Raw genomic sequence first — 22,525 nt, 5'->3', positions numbered from 1 at the left:
AAATACATAGTCTCATTAACATAGCTTAAGAGAACATTTGCAGGAGTAAAACATACTGGTTTGTCAAGTCAGTTCTGAGTCTTAGGTGGAACTGACTTGAAGACAGAGTCTAGGGTAAATACATAGTTCATTAACATAGCTTAAGAAAATCAAGGCAATGCCGAAGAATGTTCAAACCACCACACATTTGCACTCATAATGCATGCTAGCAAAGTAAAGCTCAAAATTCTCCAAGCCAGGCTTCAACAGTACATGAACTGTGAACTTCCAGATGTTCAAGCTGGATTTAGAAAAGGAACAGGAACAGGAACCAGAGATCAAATTGCCAACATCTGCTGGATCATCAAAAAAGCAAGAGAGTTCCAGAAAAACATCTATTTCTGCTTTATTGACTACGCCAAAGCCTTTGACTGTGTGGATCACAGCAAACTGTGGAAAATTCTGAAAGAGATGGGAATACCAGACCACCTGACCTGCCTCTTGAGAAACTTGTATGCAGGTCAAGAAGCAACAGTTAAAACTGGACATGGAACAACACACTGGTTTTAAGTTGGGAAAGGAATACGTCAAGGCTGTATATTGTCACTCTGCTTACTTATATGCAGAGTACATCATGAGAAATGCTGGACTGGATGAAGCACAAGCTGGAATCAAGATTGCCGGGAGAAGTATCAATAACCTCAGATAATCAGATGACAACACCCTTATGGCAGAAAGGGAAGAAGAACTAAAGAGCCTCTTGATGAAAGTGAAAGAGGAGAGTGAAAAATCTGGATTAAAACTCAACAGTCAGAAAACTAAGATCATGGCATCCAGTCCCATCACTTCATGGCAAATAGATGGGGAAACAATGGAGACAGTGAGAGAATTTGTTTTCTTGGGCTCCAAAATCACTACAGATGGTGACTGCAGCCATGAAATGAAAAGACACTTGCTCCTTGGAAGAAAAGCTATGACCAACCTAGATAGCATATTAAAAAGCAGAGACCTTACTTTGTCAACAAAGGTCCACCTAGTCAAAGCTATGGTTTTTCCAGTGGTCATGTACGGATGTGAGAGTTGGACTATAAAGAAAACTGAGTGCTGAAGAATTGATGCTTTTGAACTGTGGTGTTGGAGAAGACTCTTGAGAGTCCCTTGGACTGCAAGGAGATCCAACCAGTCAATCCTAAAGGAAATCAGTCCTGAATATTCATTGGAAGGACTGATGCTGAAGCTGAAACTCTAATACTTTGGCCACCTGATGTGAAGAACTGACTCAATGGAAAAGACCCTGATGTGGGAAAGATTGAAGGTGGGAGGAGAAGGGGACGACAGAGGATGAGATGGTTGGATGGCATCACCAACTCGATGGACTTGAGTTTAAGTAAGCTCTGGGAGTTGGTGATGGACAGGGAAGCCTGGTGTGCTGTAGTCCATGGGGTCGCAAAAAGTTGGACACGACTGAGCGACTGAACTGAACTGAACTGAGGAAAAACATTTTCATAAGAAAAACACATTGGTTAGCTCAAGATTTGAGAAAAGTTAAGTTCAGGTGGAACCAGGTGTTGTCATGGCAACACAGAATCTTAAACAAAATCTCCTTTTAAATTTGTATAGAGAAGGGAAAAAAATCTGACACCTGTTTGTTTCCTCCTGCTGCTTAAGAGAGATAAGAAATGTCTAACACTTGCAGCCTATTTCCTGCATTTGGAGACCCCTAGCCTTCCTGCCTGTTACCCTCTCACATGTAAAGGGTTTATCATAATAAAAAACAAATAGTAAGTATTCAGTGAATGTGAGATACTGTTTACCTTTAATTTGTTATTTATTATATATTGGATAATATCCTTTGTCTGTTACATGCACTGAAAATATCTTCTCTCAGTTTACTATGTTTCTTTATTGCAAAAGCCATATATGTTTAGTCTTAAAATTTTATAATAGATTCAGACAAATACCCATTACTTTAGAGTTGCAGATAACTACAGTTAAAAATTCAGGGCCTAAATTTTTAAAAATTGTCTTTATCAATGTTTTTAAGAAACATAACACAATTCCTAAACATTGTATTTTTGTTTCCATGATTTTTAACATTGAATTACACAGTATTTATTCTTCTGTCACGTGATTTACTCACTCAGTATAGGTTTTAACACTTTTCCATTTTCATTTGTTTCCACTGTTGAAAATTATTATTTTTTCACTCTTTGATGGATAGAAGAGAATAATGACTTTGAATGAATAGAACTATTAATGAACTTATGAGTCTATCCTTATGGTTTTTCTTAGATGAATATATGTCAACGATTTCATTGAATTGCAAGAGGAGAGGCTGGGAAGTGAAGATTCAGGGCAGGAAGGGTTTTGGCTGCTGGACTGAGGAGCTGAGACTAAATTCCCCAGATGGAAACTTGTGAGAACTCTGAAGGAGGGGGAACAAAGGCAGAGTTGCAGGATAGAAATCTAGCGGTGGCAACCATGGGAATGCTTATTGACCACACAGTCTGCTTGTTGAATCCAGGCCCTGCCACTTGAGAAGGGAAATGAATAACAGACCTGGAAATCCTGGTTGCTTGGGGTGGGCAGCCTAGGAGACGAGTTCCAGGCTAGGCCAGGGGAATGTGGGAGAGGAACAGCCCTCCACAGTTGTGAGGAGGCCCCTTGGGTGGGAAGCAGGCACAGACCTTCAGAGGTTCTCAGAGGAGCTGAAGTCATATTCACCAAACCCTGAGTTCCCCTCCAGTGGAGGAAGAGGCCTCCAGGACCTGACTGATGCTGCAGTGAACTCCACATTGGGGTCAGGATCAGAATAGTGGGGAGGAGGAGAGTGACCGTCACCCAGGAAGAAGGCTAGTAAGAAGGAGAAAGAAGAGACTTCATCTGGGGAGTGTAAGACACAGTGAGGATTGGAATGTTCCTGGTGCCCCCTCCTAAGGAGACTGCCTTTCCCAGAAGCCAGGCTCTGCAGATGGGCTCTGCTCTCATCAGCCTCTCCCCTGTGTCTCCCAACTTTCAGCCCAAACCCCACTCTGGCTCCTGTGGGGAAACACTGGGCCAAGAACCAAATGTAGCTCTAGTCCCCCTGGGCTGTGTGTGGGCAGGGGACCTTCTCATGATCAGGAAGAATGGAGCCTGAAGTTTCTTTCCCACCAGGCAGGACTGAACTCCTGTGGGATGTTCCTGAGCAAGAACCAAGTATTTCCTCCCCAGTAGGAAGGGGCTGCAGGAACTTAGCTCCTGGTTAGAGCCCTGGAGCCACATGTCACTCAGGAGGAACCTCCTGAGTCTGAGAGAGCTCCGCCCACAGCCCCTTTCCCTGCAGAGTTATAATCTCAGGACAGCAGTGCCCACAACCATTCTGGGGAGCAAGCCAGGCTGTGGCTAAACCCCATGCCCAGTCTTTTTTTTTTTTTTTTTTTACAGATAAGAAATAGTTACCTACTCAGAATCATGGCAGTAAATGGCAAAAGTGAAAATTCAAAACTACATTGAGCCTTTTGTTTCTTCACCTGTGCTGCAGAAGGTAGGTATGTAGTAGAAGATAAATATATGGGGCTTCCCTGGTGGCTCAGATGGTAAAGAATCCGCCTGCAATGTGGGACACCTGGGTTCGATCCCTGGGTTGGGAAGATCCCCTGGAGAAGGGAACGGCTACCCACTCCAGTATTCTTGCTGGGAGAGTTTCATGGATAGAGGATCTTGGTGGGCTATACAGTCCATGGGGTCACAAAGTGTTGGACATGACTGAGTGACTTTCACTTACTCATGTGGCGCTAGTGGTAAAGAACCCAGCTACCAATGCAGGAGACATAATCCCTGGGTCAGGAAGATCCCCTGGAGGAGGGCATGGCAACCCACTCCAGTATTCTTGCCTGGAGAATCCCATGGACAGAGGAGCCTGGTGGGCTACAGTCCATAGTGTCACACAGATTCAGACATGATTGAAACAACTTAGCAGGCACAGCACAAAGTGTAGAAGAAAAAAAACAGGACAAATACACTAACTCATCTTAGGGCAAGGAGTCCTGGGGGGCAGAAGCCTGTCATCCACATCCCCTTTGCCCTCACCTTGAAGGTAAAAGCTGAAGGTAAAAACCGGGCAGCCTCTCATCACGAGGGATCTCATTCAAGGATCTCCATCACTCAGGACCTATCTCCTATCCAAAACACTCTTACCTTAAGCAGCTAATGTACTTGTATTAAACTATATAAGCTGATTCCCAAGTGTAGCTCGGTGGAGGGGATGAGCTCAGACATCAGGATCAACTCCCTTTCAGTCTCTTCCAGTCTTGTCTAGGCCCAGCATGTCTTTCTCCATCTCTCATCTTCCTCTCTCACATCCACTCTTTCACCTAACTAGTCTGAATGAAGAAGTCAAATCCTTATATATTCCAAATTCAAAGTACCACTTGAATTTTATTCCTTATTATAAAAATTGTTTATTGTATGAAATTTGGAAAGTTCAGGGAACTTTAAGTAATAAATGTCACTTGTAAATCTAATCACCAGAAATGACTCCTGTAAGGTTTTGGTATATTTCTTTCTAATTTTTATGCTGTGCATATAAATTTGTATACTGTTAGGGCAGCAGCAGCAGGATTCAATCTGCTTTTTAACAGTCTGTTGGAGCATTTCTCCACAATGCAAAATAGTCTCCAAAATATTATTTTAAAGGCTATCAGGTATTCAATCATATCAATAGACCATAAATTATTTAACCAATCCCCTGTTATAGGACATTTAGGTTATATCCAGTTTTCCTCATTAAAAGTAATACTGCAATTAAATATCCTTGATGAAAAATCTCTCCCCACATCTCTCATTTTTCCATATGCAATATTCTTAAAGGTGAAAATACATGCTATCACATTTTCCTGCAGAAGAACAGAGTAATTTATTTCTCATATGAATTTCCAAATCAATATATAAGAATTGCTCATTTACTGCAAACTGGTCAATGCCAGGCATCATCATTTTAAAAGAATTTTTTGCCTATGTCAAGTTAAAAACTGTTTCATTGATGTTTTAATTTGCAGTCTTTAATTATTAGGAAGTTTAAACTTTGGTGGATTCATTTTTTCATTAATCTCTTGTGCATTGATTATTAATATCTCATTCTTGGTTATGAGTTTTTTCCTTACAAAGAAGAAACCTTTATATTCTAATGATATTAATCACTTGTATTACACATATGCAACAACTATTATTCATTTTTAATTTACATAAGATATTCTTTATTATATAGCCAAAAATGTTGATGTTTTTCTTACTTTTCTTCCTTTATTTTTATGCTCACAAGAAAGCCAGAAAGTATTGGCATTTAGGCAGGGGGAATGTGAGCAGCTTGAGTATAATGTGGAGACAGGAAAATTGAGATAGAACCAAATTACTCTTTACAATTAAGTAAATCTGTTCTCAAAGTGTGGACCCAGCATCTGCATTACCTGGGAACGTGTAGAAATGCAAATTCTCGACCTCCACCCAAGACTTTCTAAATCAAAACTCCGTATGAAGCGCAGGAGCATCTGACAAGCTCTCCAGGTGATTCTGAAGCACAGGGAAGTCTGAAAGCACTGAGTTAAAGGAATTGGATTTATGGCTGGTTGCCCCAGTAACAGGTGTAAGGAGAGTCCTAGAACAGGAAGACAAGGGGAGATGGGAGGAGGTTCCAGGAAGGAGACCAGTCTCTAGTCAGATGCCGATGGCTGGGAGCTAGAGAGGAAAAACTGCTGCACAGATAACTTAGGGACTTTGCAACATTAAATGTTCATTTTAAAAATAGTTTTCTGTTCTGTGCTGCATTGTAAGCTATCTTCCTTTTATCAATACATCCAGGACAAATCTTGCAAATAACATCCTTGGGTTGGTGAGGTTTAGGGGCATAACGGAGAAAGAGAATAAGGGTGAACCACTGAAGGTCAGTACTCCATGAGGAAGGCAATAAGGGGAGTTGAGGAGACAATGAGAGTGAGGATTAGGGAGCAAAATGGCCAGGGATACACAAGAATCCCTCACAATATTAGGGAAATATGCAACAGGTCAGATGAAGGCTGTGCAGGTTTGTTTGCATATTAGAGGGAAAGGGATCAACACTAAGAGGCTGAAGGACTTGGAACCTTCAAGTGATGCTTAAAGGCATTTCTCTGTCACATCATAAAATAAATATTCATTCATATATTTTCTCTTAGGTTGCTTTACATTTTTATTTTTTGCATTTAACTCTTTAACATATTTAACTCTGTGAAATCACTTTCCCACCTATATTATTTATAACTCTTCTTTGCCCCTCTGATTTATAACAAATAGTAGGCATTTGGTAAAGACATGTTGAATCAATGACATAATTACTGAATACCAGTAAAGTTTCTTTCACCAGGAAAAGTTAAATCTTGAATATTAACTATAAACTTTAATCTACATAGCATTGATTTGAATTCCCAATTCTAACCTCAGTGGTAATTCTAGCAGTGATAAAAACCTCAACATAAATAATGAGTATAATAGTCTTCACTCTGATCTTTAATCGAGGCTAAACAACCTCTGTTGTCCCAAGAGAAAATGGAAAATGGGGTGAATAACAGAGAGAAAAGCAAAGCTATCTTGGGAAAGGGAGAGACAGGAAGGAACACAGCACACAGCACTTCTCAGACTTGGTCTTCACCATTTGATCACTCTGCCCCTCAGCTTACATCTGAATGAAACCCCGACACCACTCAAACTGTTGCAGGAAGGGGAACCCCTTCCAGGGCCCGAAACTGGGCTCTTGTCTAACACTCAGAAATGAATTGTCCAAGGAGACACATGTGCTGACAAAGCAAGAGATTTTATTGGGAAAGGGCACCTGGGTGGAGAGCAGTAGGGTAACAGAACCCAGGAGAACAGCTCTGCCACATGGCTCGCAGTCTTGGGTTTTATGGTGATGGGATTTATTTCTGGGTTGTCTTTAGCCAATCATTCTGACTCAGAGTCCTTCCTGGTGGTGCATGCCTTGTTCAACCAAGATGGATGCCAGAGAGAAGGATTCTGGGAGGTGGTCGGATGTGTGGTGTCTCCTTTTGACCTTTCCTGAACTCTTCCAGTTGGTGGTGGCTTATTAGTTCCATGTTCCTTAGCAGGACCTCCTGCCATAAAACAACTCATGCAAATGGTTACTATGGTGCCTGGCCAGGGTGGAGGGTTTCAGTCAGTGTGCTTCCCCTAACAAAACTACTATGGGGATGTATTCAGTAGTGCCCCCATCTAATAATCCAAAATTCCCATTAGGAGACATAAATGAAAATGAGTGAAAATTCATTGGCACCAAAACCCCAAATGTTATATATTCCCCAAACTGTTTAAACAGGCAGAGCACAATGCAGGAGCTCAACCAGTCCGCTGTGACAGAATTCATCCTGTTGGGCTTTGCCTCGAACCCCAGGACCAATCCTCTGCTCTTCACCTTCTTTCTGGTCTTTTACCTGCTTATCCTTGTCAGCAACAGCCTCCTCATCACCCTCATCCACCAGGACACACGCCTCCACACGCCCATGTACTTCTTCATCAGTGTCCTCTCCCTGCTGGACATGTGCTACACCACCACGACGGTGCCCCAGATGCTCGTGCACATTCTCAGCAAGAAGAGAGCCATCTCTTTTGCTAGATGTGTGGCCCAGATGTACATCTTCCTCCTCTTTGGGATCACTGAGTCCTGGCTTTTCTCCATCATGTCGGTGGACAGGTACGTGGCCATCTGCCACCCTCTCCGGTATAAGGTCATCATGAGCCGCTGGGTGTGCCTTCTCATGGTGGGCATCTGTGCAGCCTATGGTGTGGCTGCTTTGCTATGAGACTTCCTTTGCTATGAGACTTCCCTACTGTGGCCCTAATGAAATTGACCATTACTTTTGTGAGGTCCCTGCGGTCTTGAAGCTGGCCTGTGCAGACACATCCCTCAATGACTTGGTGAACATCATCACAGGCTTCAATGTCATTGTGGTCCCACTTTCCTTGGTTGTCCTTGTCTATATTAGCATCTTTGCTACCATCATGAAGATCCGCTCAGCCCAAGGACGGATCAAGGCCTTCTCCACCTGTGCCTCCCACATCACCGTGGTTACCATGTTTGCTATTCCATGCATTATCATGTACATGAGCCCTGGCTCTGACTCCTTGTCAAACAATGGCAAGAAAATGGCCCTTTTCTACAACATTGCCACAGCCTTCCTCAACCCTGTCATTTATAGCCTGAGGAACAAAGATGTGAACAGGGCCTTCCTCAAATTGGTGGGCAGGGGCAGGGTCCCAGAGTGACTCTCTAAAGATGAAGATGTGGGGAGCCATACAATGTAGGATGCACACTCACCCCGAAGACTCTTCTACCAGTCCTGAAGAGATGGTCTTCATAAAGCTAACTCTTCACCCTGGCCCAAAGGGAGAGAACAAGGTGCTTGATCATCAGCATTTTCTATGGCATTGTGGTTTGAGACAAATATGATTGGGAAGATCCAATTGCTCTTAACAGTTGTTAAGAGCCTGGACTCTAGTGCCAGAGAGACCAAGATGAGAGACTTGGATTTACCAGTTACTAGGCATGTGAATTCTTGCAGCACATTTAACTCCTCAAAGGTTTGTATCTCTCCTCAGAGAGAAATTAAATGAGATAATACACAAAATGTACAGAGCATGGCATAGATAATTTCTTTTAGCAAATGTTAGTTTTACTAGGAATGAATTATCAATCCTTAAATGGAAATGACCTTCCTGATCTGTGAAAGTTGCTGGATCCCTAAAGAGAAAGAGGGAAAAAAGCTGGTGGAGCGGAAGAATGGAAGAGGAAGAAACTCAGAAACTGTAAAGTGGAGATTCTTAAGGTGCAGAGGGACTTGAGAAAAGGAAATTAACCTATATAACCCATCTACAAACTGTGCCAGTTAGAGCATCTGGGGTCAATTGAAGTTATCTTAGAAAGTTGAAAATTCTTTTTTTTTAAATTTTTCCATTTATTTTTATTAGTTGGAGGCTAATTACTTTACAATAATGGTTTTTGCCATACATTGACACGAATCAGCCATGGATTTACATGTATTCCCCATCCCGATCCCACCTCCCACCTCCCTCTCCCCCCGATCCCTCTGGGTCTTCCCAGTGCACCAGCCCCGAGCACTTGTCTCATGCATCCCACCTGGGCTGGTGATCTGTTTCACCCTTGATAATATACATGTTTCGATGCTGTTCCCACGAAACATCCCACCCTCTCCTTCTCCCACAGAGTCCAAAAGTCTGTTCTGTACATCTGTGTCTCTTTTTCTGTTTTGCGTATATGCAAAACCTTATATGAAAATTCTTTTTTATGACCATTTTTTTCTGTTATTTTTTAGTTTTATACCTCTTGATTTCCCTTTTCTCCTTGTTTCTAATAATGTCCATTTTTTAAAACTATAGTTTCTCTTAGATAATCTGTAGGAAAAGGGATTCTGTCCACTTAAGAATGTAGGAAATTAGAGAGGAGAGGAATGACTATAATGTGACAATGAAAAAAAAAGGAAGTTCAGTTAAAAATTAGGTGGGGAATTTTTGCTCGGTTCCCATTTTTCTTAAGGGATTTTCTCTGAAAATCTGTTTATTTTTCATAGAATGTTTACAAACATGATTGCTTTCTTCCCTAGGCTTCACCAGTCTGGGCATCACCCATATTTACTGACTACTTGCTGTCACAGGAACTTCTCCACACAACAAAGCAATTCCCATGTGGTTCTAGAAACATGTCCCATAAACTAACATGCAGACCCTTTGGGTTCTGTTTTCCTAGCTTCTTGCTGACGTACACTGCCTATGAAACTCTTTTCAGAAAAAATCAGCTGGGCTGGCCAAAAAATATAATGTGAATGTCTGTCCCCTCCATGAGAGGCCAGGTTCCATGCCAAGGGTGCAGGTTCACAATGTCCCTAAAGATATTACTTAACCCTTCTATCCAGGAGCCAGAGTGTTGCATAAATAATAAAGCAAATTTATGGGACAATAATGAGACAGGGCATATAGATGCAAAATATTTACAGACATGTGAATAAAATCATTAACACAGAGGGGCTCTAACAAATTGGTAAAAAAAAAAATGCTCAGGGAAATTGGAAACAGATATGAGCACATTATTAAAAAGATACCCAAGTAACAATAAACATATGGGAAAATCATACCACTGTAGACACCAAAGAAATGCAAATTAAAATACCAATGAGATACCACTTTTTCACCTTTACAAACTGGAAGAATTTTTAAACAATAGCCAGAGATGGCCAGAAAACAACAAAACACTGGTTTTTATACATTTCTAATGGGAGTATGAGCTTCCCTGATAGCTCAGTTGGTAAAGAATCTGCCTGCAATGCAGGAGACCTGGGTTTGAACCTGGGTTGGGAAGATCCACTGGAGAAGGGAAAGGCTACCCACTCCAGTATTCTGGCCTGGAGAATTCCATGGACTCTATAGTCCATGGGGTCACAAAGAGTCAGACATGACTGAGCGACTTCCACTTCACTTAAATAGGGCTTACCAGGTAGCACAGTGGTATGGAATCTGCCTGCCAATGCAGGAGACGCAAGAGACACAAGTTCAATCCCTGCTTGGGGAAGATCCCCTGGAGAAGGAAATGGCAACCCAGCCCACTATTCTTGCCTGGAAAATACCATGGACAGAGGAGCCTGGTGGACTACAGTCCATGCAGTCGCAAAGAGTCAGACACAACTGAGCGACGAACATAACACAATGGGAGTACAGATTGACCTGAAAAGCACATGTATATTTCACACAACCATGTGATAGTAATTAGCTGAGTCCCTGATTGTATGGCAGCCAGGACTTTCCCAAGGCCCAGTCTGTGGCCAGAGCATTGCAGGAAAAAAGTAAAAAGTTTATTTCTATGCAGTCAGCCAGGTTTGTATTCTAAGTTCAACTCAGTTTGAATGTGTGGTCAAACATAAAGTCAACTGACTGTTGAAAAATCAGCAACTTAGATTTCAACTCAATCCCAGATCTACTCATGCTCACCAGAAGGCTACCGAATGGAGTCGTGGAAACAGTCCTTCAGTCTGAACCTGGTCAAGAAGGCTGCAGAGGTGAGGCCCACAGAGCCCAGGAGACCAATCTGGATGACTCTAACACTATCTCCAACTCTGAGGGTCATGGTTACTAGAGATTTGCGGAGCAGGAGCACCAGGCACATCACCCCTACCTCCATTACTTTCCTCTTACAGGGAGTCCTCACCTGTCCCCAGAGTGGTACCTATCAAAATTGGTTGCAGTTATAGATTCCTCTGTGTCTTTAATGGGATGCATAATTATCTCCTAGCTACTAGCAGGTGATGGGAGTGGCGATCACAGAAAGTGCTAGGTTCTGCTTCTGATGAACACAACAGATGCTGTCCCCACATTAAAGTGTCACTGGTACTGAGTAAGTGGTATCTGATAGCCAGGCTCCAATGACCTGCAAGGACCAGCTCCCAGTTAGCTCCTGTAGTTCAGAGTTCAAGAAGCTTTGCAAGATCAGAGGTACTATCATTTTGGTTAAATTCAGGTGGTTCAAGGTTTGCACCAGACAGAAGAGTGGCTGCTCCAAGGCCGTGCCAAGCAGGCTAGCCCTGCATAGGCTTGCTATATGTAGCAGTCACTGTTCCCTTAAAAAAGAGAGCCACTTCATATGCTATGGGTAAAAAAAGTCTATTTTAACAATTAGCCCTTACACAACTGTCCCAAGAACTGGGGAAGTAAAGACCTGGAAGGGGCATTGGAGGATCAGAATAAAATCATTATTCATTCATCATGAATCACTGGGCAAAGGTAGAGAAGTTAGAGCTTACAGGAAGATCTGAGAAGCCCCAGATCCAGTCATTTAACAGGCCATAACGGGAATGCTTAAAAAGCTCCTTGGGAACCTGTTGCCTTTGACAGTCCACAGTCAAGTCAATTTAACTTAATTTAATTTAATCTAATTTAATCATTTAATCATTAATTCAATTTAATTTAATCATTTCTTAAAAGGTCCTATTTCCAAACATGGTTACATTCTGAGATACTGATGGGCTAGGACTTCAACATATGAAATTGGAGCAGTAGGGAGCAGACACAATTCAGTCCAAAATACAGAGTAAGTCAGTCATTCTTGAAAAAAAGGGGATATGCAGAAGAGACTTTTGGCCAAGAGTACCACAGGTAAGTGGCCACAAGTAAGTGGAAACCAGGCAGAGAGCAGCAATCCCCACACTGGGTGAAACAAAGATCAGAACTGTGCGCTGTTGAGACAGTGAGGAATTTGTGAAACACAAGCTTGAGAGAAGGAGAAACTTTACAGAAAAGGAACTCCGGAAATTTACATAGAGGCCTCCTTCAGCCATTAGCCAGTCACTGACATGCATACACACAGGGTGAAATGAGACATGGAAGAAACAGCTACTTGGGTCTGTGAAGTGAATGAAAATTCAGGTGCTTGTACCATGCAGGGAGACACTGAAGTTGTCATCCAAAGTGGAGATAACTCACCGTATACTCAAGGCTCCCAAAATAACTCTATCTTAGAAGCAGAGCTATTCAGTCTTAAAGGAAGAGTTACTCCTGATTTACTGTGAGAGCCAAAAGCAAAGCCTCAATAGGATCAAACTGATATGACAATAAGTTAGCACTTTGTCAGACAACATTCAACATTTTTTGAAGGGAAACAACATAATGTAGACTATCAACCCTGTAGCATCTTGTAAGTTGAAATAATGTCCTACAAAATATCAAATTTTACTAGACATATAAAGAAGCAGGAGAAAGTGACTCATAATGAGAGAAAAAACAGTCAACAGAAACATACACAGAGATGATGTGGATATTGAAATTAACAGAAAGACTTTAAAACAGTTTGTCTAATAAACACACTAAAGAATTGTCAAAGAAAAATATGGACATAGTAAGTGGATAGATGGAGGATCACAACAGAGAATGGAAATAAATAAACATGAAGAAAGAATAGTCTTTGATGGAGGAGATCAAGATGGCAAAGTAAGAGGGTAAGGAGTTCACATATCCCCATGAACACATCAAAAATACATCTATATATGGAGTATTTCTTTCTGAGAATGAACTGGAAACTGGCAGAAGGACTCCTGTACAACCAGGTCTTTAAGAAAGATACACATGTAACTGGTGCAAATAGAAGAAAAACAATTAGGTCAGGACCTGTGCTCCTGAGAGGAGACTTGGGAAAGGGGAGATTGCAGATACCCACCCTGGGGAGTGAGCAGGTCAAGACACAGACTGGATGTCCCAGTCCTGGGGTTCTACATGGAGAAGACAAGCTCTCTTGGTTGGTTGGGGGTTTGCTGGGTCAGGCAGAAAGACTGGGGAAAACTGGACTTTGCTCTTGAGGAGTGCTGGCCCACAGGCTTGCCCCTGAGACAGGGCAGAGAGAAGTCTGCTTAAGTAAGTGTCTGCTGGGTTTCCCAAGACAGCTTCACAACGCCCCATTTGGAGCCAAGGGAAACCTGGCCCCACTCACCCCATGCCACAAGCAGCAACGGATCTAGGGTGGCCAGGACTGGGAAGAGGACTAGACCTTGAGATGCAAAGACGACCCAGTCCTGCAGCTGAGCCTTAATGGGATGATGGTGGCCCTTGGAGCTTACTCAAGCAGCACCTTAGAAGCAGCCCAGGTGCTGCCTGATTTTCTAATAGAGACCAAACGGGGATTTGAACCCAGATCAGGATTCAGTGAGGCAACAACACTAAACAGTTGACACAGCACTGCCTGTCACATCAGACAAACTTCCTTACTTGTTTATCTGTTTAACGAGGTGCAGTTCCCTCTTGAACAGTAAATCTCTGCTTGAAATCCCAAGAATGTCACGTTCATGAGGCCTACTCTCTTTAAGGGAGGAGGGAAATTGCCACCACACAGGCAGTGTCTCCTCCCACTAGCTAGAGAAATGTGTGGCCTGGGCAGGGGTCCTCCACTGTGGATGCAGGCTTCCAGGTTCCTGTCCCTACCACAGGATATCTGGGTGTCACACCAGAGATCAGGGCTGGCCCTTAATATTGCTCACTCTTTGCTGTCAGAAGACATACCACTGACTGAGCCCCTTCTGTGTACCATAACCTGTGCTAAGCATCTTACAGGTACCTTCTTAACAGTCACAGCCTGCTTTCTATTCTAAATAGGATGAAAACGAGGCTCAGAGAGGGGAAGTGATTTGCACAAGGCCATATGGCTAGGAAATAGTGGAGTCAGCATTCAGCCACCAGTCTGTCCGGTTGTCTAGTCTTTTGTTTTCTGTGTTGCAAAAGAAAGAGAGGCATTGTATTTTCTGGGGCTTCAGAACCATATCCAGAGAATTGAACAAATTGTCAAGTGACAAAATACATCAAGATCTACAACCGTATCTTGAATACTATAAATAATACTGCTATAAAAAATTGGTTTCACGTATCTTTCAGAATTAGTATTTTTATCTTCTTCACATATAGTCTGAGGTCAGAGAGTGTAGTATCTCCAGTTTTGGTCTTTTTCTCAATATTCCTTTAGCAATTCAGAGACTTTTGTGATTCCATATAAAATTTTTGATTCCTTATTTCAATTAAAATTTTTTTTTAAATTTTTGAGTATATTACACAATATCTACTGTATGTTCCATGGGCAGGGCTATCCCATATCAGGTGATTACCAGGTCCATGGCCTTCTAATCTCGAAACCATACAATGTTCAAATTCAGACACATTTTGAGAGTGAAAGGGAGGGTTTTAATTAATTACAGGAATTAATTGATCTATAATAGGCACAAACCATAACCATCCCATAAAAACTAGGGTATGAGATCACCCTATCCAATCCCATCTTTGGCTAGCCTACTTTCTCCTCATAGTTGGAACCAAGCACTATGGTTGATACTTGTTAGCCCTAAACTTCATCTTACCTGAATAAATGTGCTATTTCTCTGGGGACCTAAGCATTCCGGCCCTTTACTCTGAGATAACATCCAGGCATGCTCAGCTGCTGGTTTGTTCAACCTCATGTTCCAGTTATATGGATGCTAACAGGACTTTTTTGGTCTTTGCCTTGGGGACCTATCCTTTAAGATGACATGCTTTTTCCAGAATCCCTCCCATACCAGGACCCATCCAGTTCTGTGCTCAGTTCCCATGCAGTGGCTCAGGCCATTCTCCGGCAGTCAGATACCATTTTACCACTAAGTGTCACTTGACCTGGATTCACCACTGACCTCTACCAAAGTAAAAGTATTCCGCATGGCCTTAAGTCCCCCAGTACCCAAGCTGTACTTCACCTTGCCCTGAATTTCACCTTCATCACCACACCCTTCAGAATTTGAATTCTACCTTGAAGGACTAGATCATCTCTCACAGTTGGTCATTGCCTCCCACCCACAAAATAGGCTCCTTTCCAGTGAGACTGCATTCAGCCACCAGTCTGCCTGGCTGTCTGGTCTTTTGCTTTCTGTGTTGCACAAGAAAGAGTGGCATCATGTGTAAAATAGAAAACTACAGCAGTTAACAAAGGCAGTCTAGTCTGATGCCTTTCTCTCCTAGAATTCCATTAGGACCCAAGAGGGTACTTGTTGGGGAGCATCCTTCCAGTGGATCCAAGGAAGACTGTGCCTCTGTCCTGGCCTCTGACCACCTGGTTCCTACACCCAGCCTTGTAGACACTCTATAATCTGACTGTCCATAGCCTGTAAATTCAGTATTGCAACAGAGATGCTATAGTAGAGTGACTTGGAATCTGGAAGATGCAAGTTCAAATTCCTACTACACAATTTATTTGCTATGTGGCATGAATAAGTCATTTAATTCTCTTAAACTCTCTACGTCTGCTGACAAATCAAGTGACTTACCTACCTTGTCCTGAGGATTAATTACATTATGTATAGCACCCAGTGTAGCATCTGATAAGAGTAAGTGGTCACATAAAAAGCTGCTCAACATTCCTAATAATTAGAGAAAGGCAAATCAAAGCTACAGTAGGGTATTACCTCGCACAGTCAGAATGGCCACCATCAAAAAATCTACAAACAATAAATGCTGGATTGGATGTGGAGAAAGGGAGCCCTCCTACACCATTTTTGGGAATATAAACTGATACAGCCATTATAGAAAACAGTATGGAAATTCCTTAGAATACTAGGAATAAATCTATCACATGACTCAGCAGTCCCACTACTGGGCATATACCCTGAGACGGCCACAATTCTAAAAGATACATGTACCCTGATGCTCATTGCAGCACTATACAATAGCCAGGACGTGGAAGCAACCTAGATATCCATCTACAAATGAATGGGTAAAGAAGCTGTGGTACATATATACAATGGAATATTACTTGGCCATAAAAAAGAATGAATTTGAGTCAGTTCTAGTGAGGTAGATGAAACTAAAGCCTGTTATACAGAGTGAAATAAGTCAGAAGCAGAAAAATAAATATTGCATATTACCACATACATATGGAATCTAGAAAAATGGTATTGTTGAACCTATATGCAGGTAAGGAATGGAGACACAGATGTAGAGAATGGACTTTTGGACACAGTGGGGGAAGGAGAGAGTGGGACAAATGGAAAAAGTAGCATCAATATATTTAAACTAGATAACTGGTGAGAAGTTGCTCATCAGTTATCTATCTATAGCACAAGAAGCCCAGCCTGGCAATCTGTGATGACCAAGGGGTGGGACATAGGGAGGGGAAGGAGGTTCAATATGTATAATTATGGCTAATTCACGTTGTTGTAAGGCAAAAACCAATACAACATTACAAAGCAATTTTCCTCCAATTAAAAAATTTTAAAAGAGTAAGTGTTCAATAATATGTGGTTGTTGCTATAGTAATAGATTTAGTAGCATTTATACTATAATTAGGTACATGGTCTTTCAAAATAGTGTCGTTTAGTCGCTAACGCATGTCCGACCCTTCGTAACCACACGGACTGTAGCCCACCAGGCTCCTCTGTTCATGGGATTCCCCAGGCAAATATACTGAAGTGGGTTGCCATTTCCTTCTCCAGGGGATCTTCTCGAACCAGGGATCAGATCCATATCTCCTGCATTGACAGGTGGGTTCTTTACCACTGAGCCAGCAGGGAAGCTCCTGGATAGTTACGAGGGCACTAATAGGTATTAGCAGCATTTATATTATCTATATCCAAGCCTCAGTTTTATCTCTGCTCCATAAGTAGCCTTGGATAAGATTAATAAGCACATAAAAGGCACATAAAAGCGCTTTGGACGGAAACAAACACACTGTATTAGTATTGTCACTGTGTCACACAGTGATGTGGCCACTCAGCCATAAGACTCCTCTCTCCACTAAGTCTCAGTGGGAAGGAATTTCAGTCCCAGCACAGGGACTTGTTCCATTTACGATGCATTTGGCTCAGGAACTGCTAAAGAACCTACAGTGCAGTGGTGGTTCAAGAAGTTTTGCAAAGGAGACAAGAGCCTTGAAGATGGCCAGCCGTCAGAGGTTGACAACCACCAACTGAGAGAATCATCAAAGCTGATCCTCTTACAACTACCTGAGAAGTTGCCAAAGAACTCAGCATCAACCATGCTATGGTTGTTCGGCCTTTGAAGCAAATCGGAAAGGTGAAAAAGCTTGATAAGTGGCTGCCTCATCAGGGGTCCATAAATCAAAAATACCATTGTTTTGAAGAGTCGTCTTCTTTATTCTATGCAACAACAGAGAACCATTTCTCCATTGGATTGTGATGTGCAATGAAAAGCAGATTTTATATGATAAACGGTGACAACCAACTCAGAGGCTGGGTTGAGAAGAAGCTCCAAAGCACTTTCCAAAGCCAAACTTGCACCCAAAAAAGGTCATGGTCACTGTTTGGTGGTCTCCTATTGGTTTGTTTCACTACAGCTTTCTGAATCTCAGCAAAACCACTATATCTGAGAAGTATCCTCAGCAAATCAATGAGATGCACTGAAAACTACACCACCAGCAGCTAGCACTTTCAACAGAAAGGGCCCGATTCTTCGCCACGACAATGCCCAATAGCACATTGCACAACCAATGCTTCAAAAGTTGAACAAATTGGGCTATGAAGTTTTGCCTCATCTGCCATATTCACCTGACTTCTTGCCAAATGACTACCACTTCTTCAAGCATCTCGATAACTTTCTGCAGGGAGACTGCTTCCACAACCAGCAGGAGAGAGAAAATGCTTTCCAAGAGTTTGTTGAATCCTGAGGCATGGATTTTTATGCCACAGGAATAAGCAAACTTATTTCTCTTTGGCAGAAATGTGTTGATTGTAATGGTTCATATTTTGATTAATAAAGGTATGTTTGAGCTTAGTTATAATGATTTAAAAATCACAGTCCAAAATTGCAATTACTTTTGTACCAGCATCCAGAGCTATGAGAAAATAAATTTGTCTTGTTTAAATCACCCAGTCTATAGTATTTTGTTATGGCAACCCCGGTAAACTAATATATACTGTCTGTTGTCCAATGTCTGAAAAGCATTGCTTTACAGATTTTCTTGTGTTTTATAGTTTGGTTTTTTTTTTTTAATAATGGGAAGGTAGTTCTAATACGTTTTACTCAATCATGTCCAGAAACAAAAGTCCCTCCTCATATTTGAAATTTGAAAACTACTCCCAATAATTCCTAATAAAAGAGGAAACTATAATGAAAAATATAGAATAAAGATGTTTTGCCATAAGGGCGACTGGATTGTGGTATTGTCAACTTGGGTCACACTTCCTCCCACAATTGTGTAAGGTTCAGTTCCTAAAATACATACATTATTCCTAAAATAATCCTTAACTGGTAAAGGTGGGTCCTGTTTTCCAGAATCCTCTTCTTTGTATGTTTTAGGATTTGGCCTGAAGAAGTGAAGTAGCAGTTCTTAATGTTGGAGTGAAAGTCTTCATGATCAGATAAAGTGATGGCTAGACACTGAAGATCACTGGGTCTTAGTTTGTCCTTGTTTTCCTTGGTAAGCTTATTTTACTAAATGCTGGCCCTGGGACCAACAGGAACCCCAGGACCACAACTGATTGCTTGGCTATGGACACTCAAAGGCAATAATAGGTTTCCAGAAGCCTCTTTAAGACCTCTGTTAATGATCTATTAAGTGACTGGATCTGGAGCTTCTCAGATCTTCTTACAAGCTCTGACTTGTCTAACATTACCAGCGGTTCAAGATGATTTTACTCTGATCCTCCAATGACACTTCCCCAGTTCTTGGCACAGTTGTGTAAGGTCTAATTCCTAACATAAGCTCTTTATCCATAGCATGTTCAGAAGTTAGCTTTCTTGAGTGAACTCTGACTGCTACATATAGGAAACTTGCGCAGGACTAGCCTGCCTGACATGGCCTTGTACCAGTCACCTCTTCTGCCTGTCGGAAACCACAAACCAGGTGAATTTAACCAAAATGGTAGTACCTCTAATCTTGTAAATCTCCTTGAACTGTGAAGTAGAGGAGCTAACTGGGGGCTGAGCCCTGCAGGTTATTGGAGCCTGGCCATGAGATATTACTTACTCAATGCAAGTGGCACTTTAATATGGAAAGAGCATCCTTTGTGTTCATCAGAAGCAGAACATAGCGCTTTGGTGAACACCACTCCCATCAACTGCTAGCAGCCATAAGATCCATTAAGATACAGGAGAATCTGTAACTACAACCAATTTCTTTTTTTCTTTTTTTTTTTTTTTTTGCCACATGGCGTGGTTGGTGTGATCTTAGTTCCCCAACTAAGAATTGAACCCATGACTCCTATAGTGGAAGGGCTGCAACCAATTCTGATAGATACTGCTCTGGGAACAGTTTTGTAAGAGGAAAACAATGGAGGAAGGGGGTGATGTGCCTGGCACACCTGTTTTGCAAATCTAGTAATCTAGTAAACTCCAATGCTCTGGCCACCTGATGCGAAGAACTGACTCATTGGAAAAGACCCTGATGCTGGGAAAGATTGAAGGCAGGAGGAGAAGGGGACAACAGAGGATGAGATGGTTGAATGGCATCACTGACTCGATGAACATGAGTCTGAGCAAGCTCCGGGAGTTGGTAAAGGACAGGGAAGCCTGGCGTGCTGCAGTCCATGGGGTCACAAAGTCAGACACAACTGAGCAACTGAACTGAACTGAACTGAACTGAGTAATCAGGACCCTCAGAGCTGGAGACAATGTCAGAGGTCATCTAGGTAGGTCACCTCGGACCTGTGGGCCTCACTTCTGCAGCCTTCTAGGCCAGGCTCAGAGTGAACTACTGCTTCCAATGCTCCATTTGGTAGCCTGTTGCTGAGCATGAGTACACCTGGGATTGAGAAGAAATCTGCTTTGCTGATTTTTCAGCTTTCAGTTAACTTACTTTCTGTTCGGCCACACATTCTGCTGCTGTTGCTGCTGCTAAGTTGCTTCAGTCGTGTCTGACTTTATGTAACCCCAGAGACGGCAGCCACCAGGCTCTCCCGTCCCTGGGATTCTCCAGGCAAGAACACTGAAGAAGGGCATTGCCTTCTCCACCACACATTCAAACTGAGCTAAAACCTAAACTATTAACATAGCTGACTACATATAAATAAACCTTTTATTTTCTACAAAGCTCTGGCCACAGACTGAGTTTTAGGAAAGTTCCTGGCTGCCATACAATTAGGACTTGGACTAATTACTATTACTTGGTTGTGCAAAATATGAATATGCTTTCTAGGTCAATCTGTACTCCCATGAGTAGTGTATGAAAATTCATGTTTTATTGTATTCTATCCACTTCTGTATTCTGGCCCGGAGAATTCCATGGACTGTATAGTCCATGGGGTCACAAAGAGTTGGACACGACTGAGCAACTTTCACTTTATTTTCACTTTCAGCCACCTCTGACTCTGTTTAAGCACTCTGCCAGTTTCAAAAGGTGAAAACATAGTATCTCACTGATATTTGAATTTTCATTTCTTAGATACCTACTGTGTTTGATTTTCCCATGTGTCTATTGATTATTTGGATTTTTTTTTTTTTGGATTTTGTATTTTGTATTTTGTTCACACCTGTTGCTAGTTTTTCTGAGTGTTTGTATTTTTTATTTTTTTTTTGTATTTTTTCTTATCACTTTTCAAGAGTACTTTATGTGTTAATGCTTTTATTCACGTATGTAAATATGTTGCAATTATATGTCCGGTATTATTGTTTGTCTTTAATTTTGTTTCACTATTTATGCAACACTCTGACTTCTGGGTGGTGAGGTTGGTAATACCTGTGGGGATATTATGAACCTGCACTCTCAGCATTGGCCATGGCCTCTCCGGAAGCAAACAGACACTCATGTAATATTTTTTGGCCAGCATAGTTATTTTTTTTTCCCAAAGGTTTTCATAGGCAGTGTACATCAACACAGGGCTCAGAAAGAAGAATTCAAAGGGGCTACAAGTTAGTTTATGGGACATGCCTCTAGAACCTCATGGGAATTGCTTTGTTGTGTGCTGAAGTTCCTGTGGCAGCCAGCAGGCAGTGAATATGAGTGATGCCCAGTAACATGATCTTTGTTGGCTGGTGAAGCATGGGAAAAAACAATTCACATTTGTGAAGATTCTCTGAGAAATAAACAGTTCCAGGGAAGTCATTTCAAACAAGAAGGAACAAAGCAAAAAAGTCCCCACTGAAATTGTAACCTCTCTCAGAACTCCTGACATTTTGTATCCGGGGGTCACATTATAGTTCACCCTCATATCTCTAGTTTCCCTCATCCTTAGAGTCTCTTTTCTTGGGACTACCCAAGAGAGGCTATAGTTTTCGAAAATGTATGCTATTAGAAACAAGGAAAAAAAGGAAATCTAGAGAACAGAAAAACATGGTCATAAAAGAGAATTTTTCCCGTTCTAAGAGAACTTCAATTGACCCCAGATGCTCTAACTGACTGAGTTTTTAGATGGGTTATATAGGTTCATTTCCTCCTTCTCAAGTTTCTTCTGCACCTTAAAAATCTCCACTTTGCAGTTTCTGAGTTTGTCCTTCTTCCACTCTCTGCCTACAACACTCTTTTATTCCCATTCTCTCTGGGCATCCAGTCACTTCCAAAGACCAGAAGATCACTGCTGTTTAAAGATGGATAATACAACCCATTGAATTCAATTATCAACTTGAATTGATAATTCCAGTCAAAAGTCTTGAAAATTAAAACTAACATTTGCAGGCTCTGTACTAAGTACCTTTATTGTATCAATATTGTCTCATTTAATTATTACGACTTCCCTATGAAGAAGAGATACAAACCTTAAAGTAGCCGAAAGAGCTGTAAGAATTCACTTGCCTAGTGATTGGTAAAGCCAACTCTCTCATCCTGGTCTGCCTGGCACTAGATTTCAGGCTCTTGAGCACTGTGTTGGATCTTCCTGATTATCTTTGTCTCAAACTACACCACCACAGATAATGCTGATGGCCAAGCACCCTGTTCTTTCCCACTGGGCCAGAGTGAAGCATGAGCTTTATGGAGACCATCACTTCAGGACTCATGGAAGAGTCTTTGGTGTGAGTACGAGTCCTGAATTGTATGTCTCTGCATATCTTTATCTTTAAAACA

The 22,525-nt window shown here is 41.8% G+C and overlaps 1 pseudogene; it reads left to right on the top strand.

Moving 5' to 3' along the window:
- Positions 1 to 7,334: 7,334 nt before the first annotated feature.
- Positions 7,335 to 8,645, top strand: LOC122428090 (annotated as a pseudogene).
- The last annotated feature ends 13,880 nt before the right edge of the window (positions 8,646 to 22,525 follow it).

The sequence above is a fragment of the Cervus canadensis genome, chromosome 2, assembly GCF_019320065.1.
Source record: "Cervus canadensis isolate Bull #8, Minnesota chromosome 2, ASM1932006v1, whole genome shotgun sequence".
Lineage (NCBI taxonomy): Eukaryota > Metazoa > Chordata > Mammalia > Artiodactyla > Cervidae > Cervus > Cervus canadensis.
This window is presented reverse-complemented; position numbering and strand designations above follow the sequence as displayed.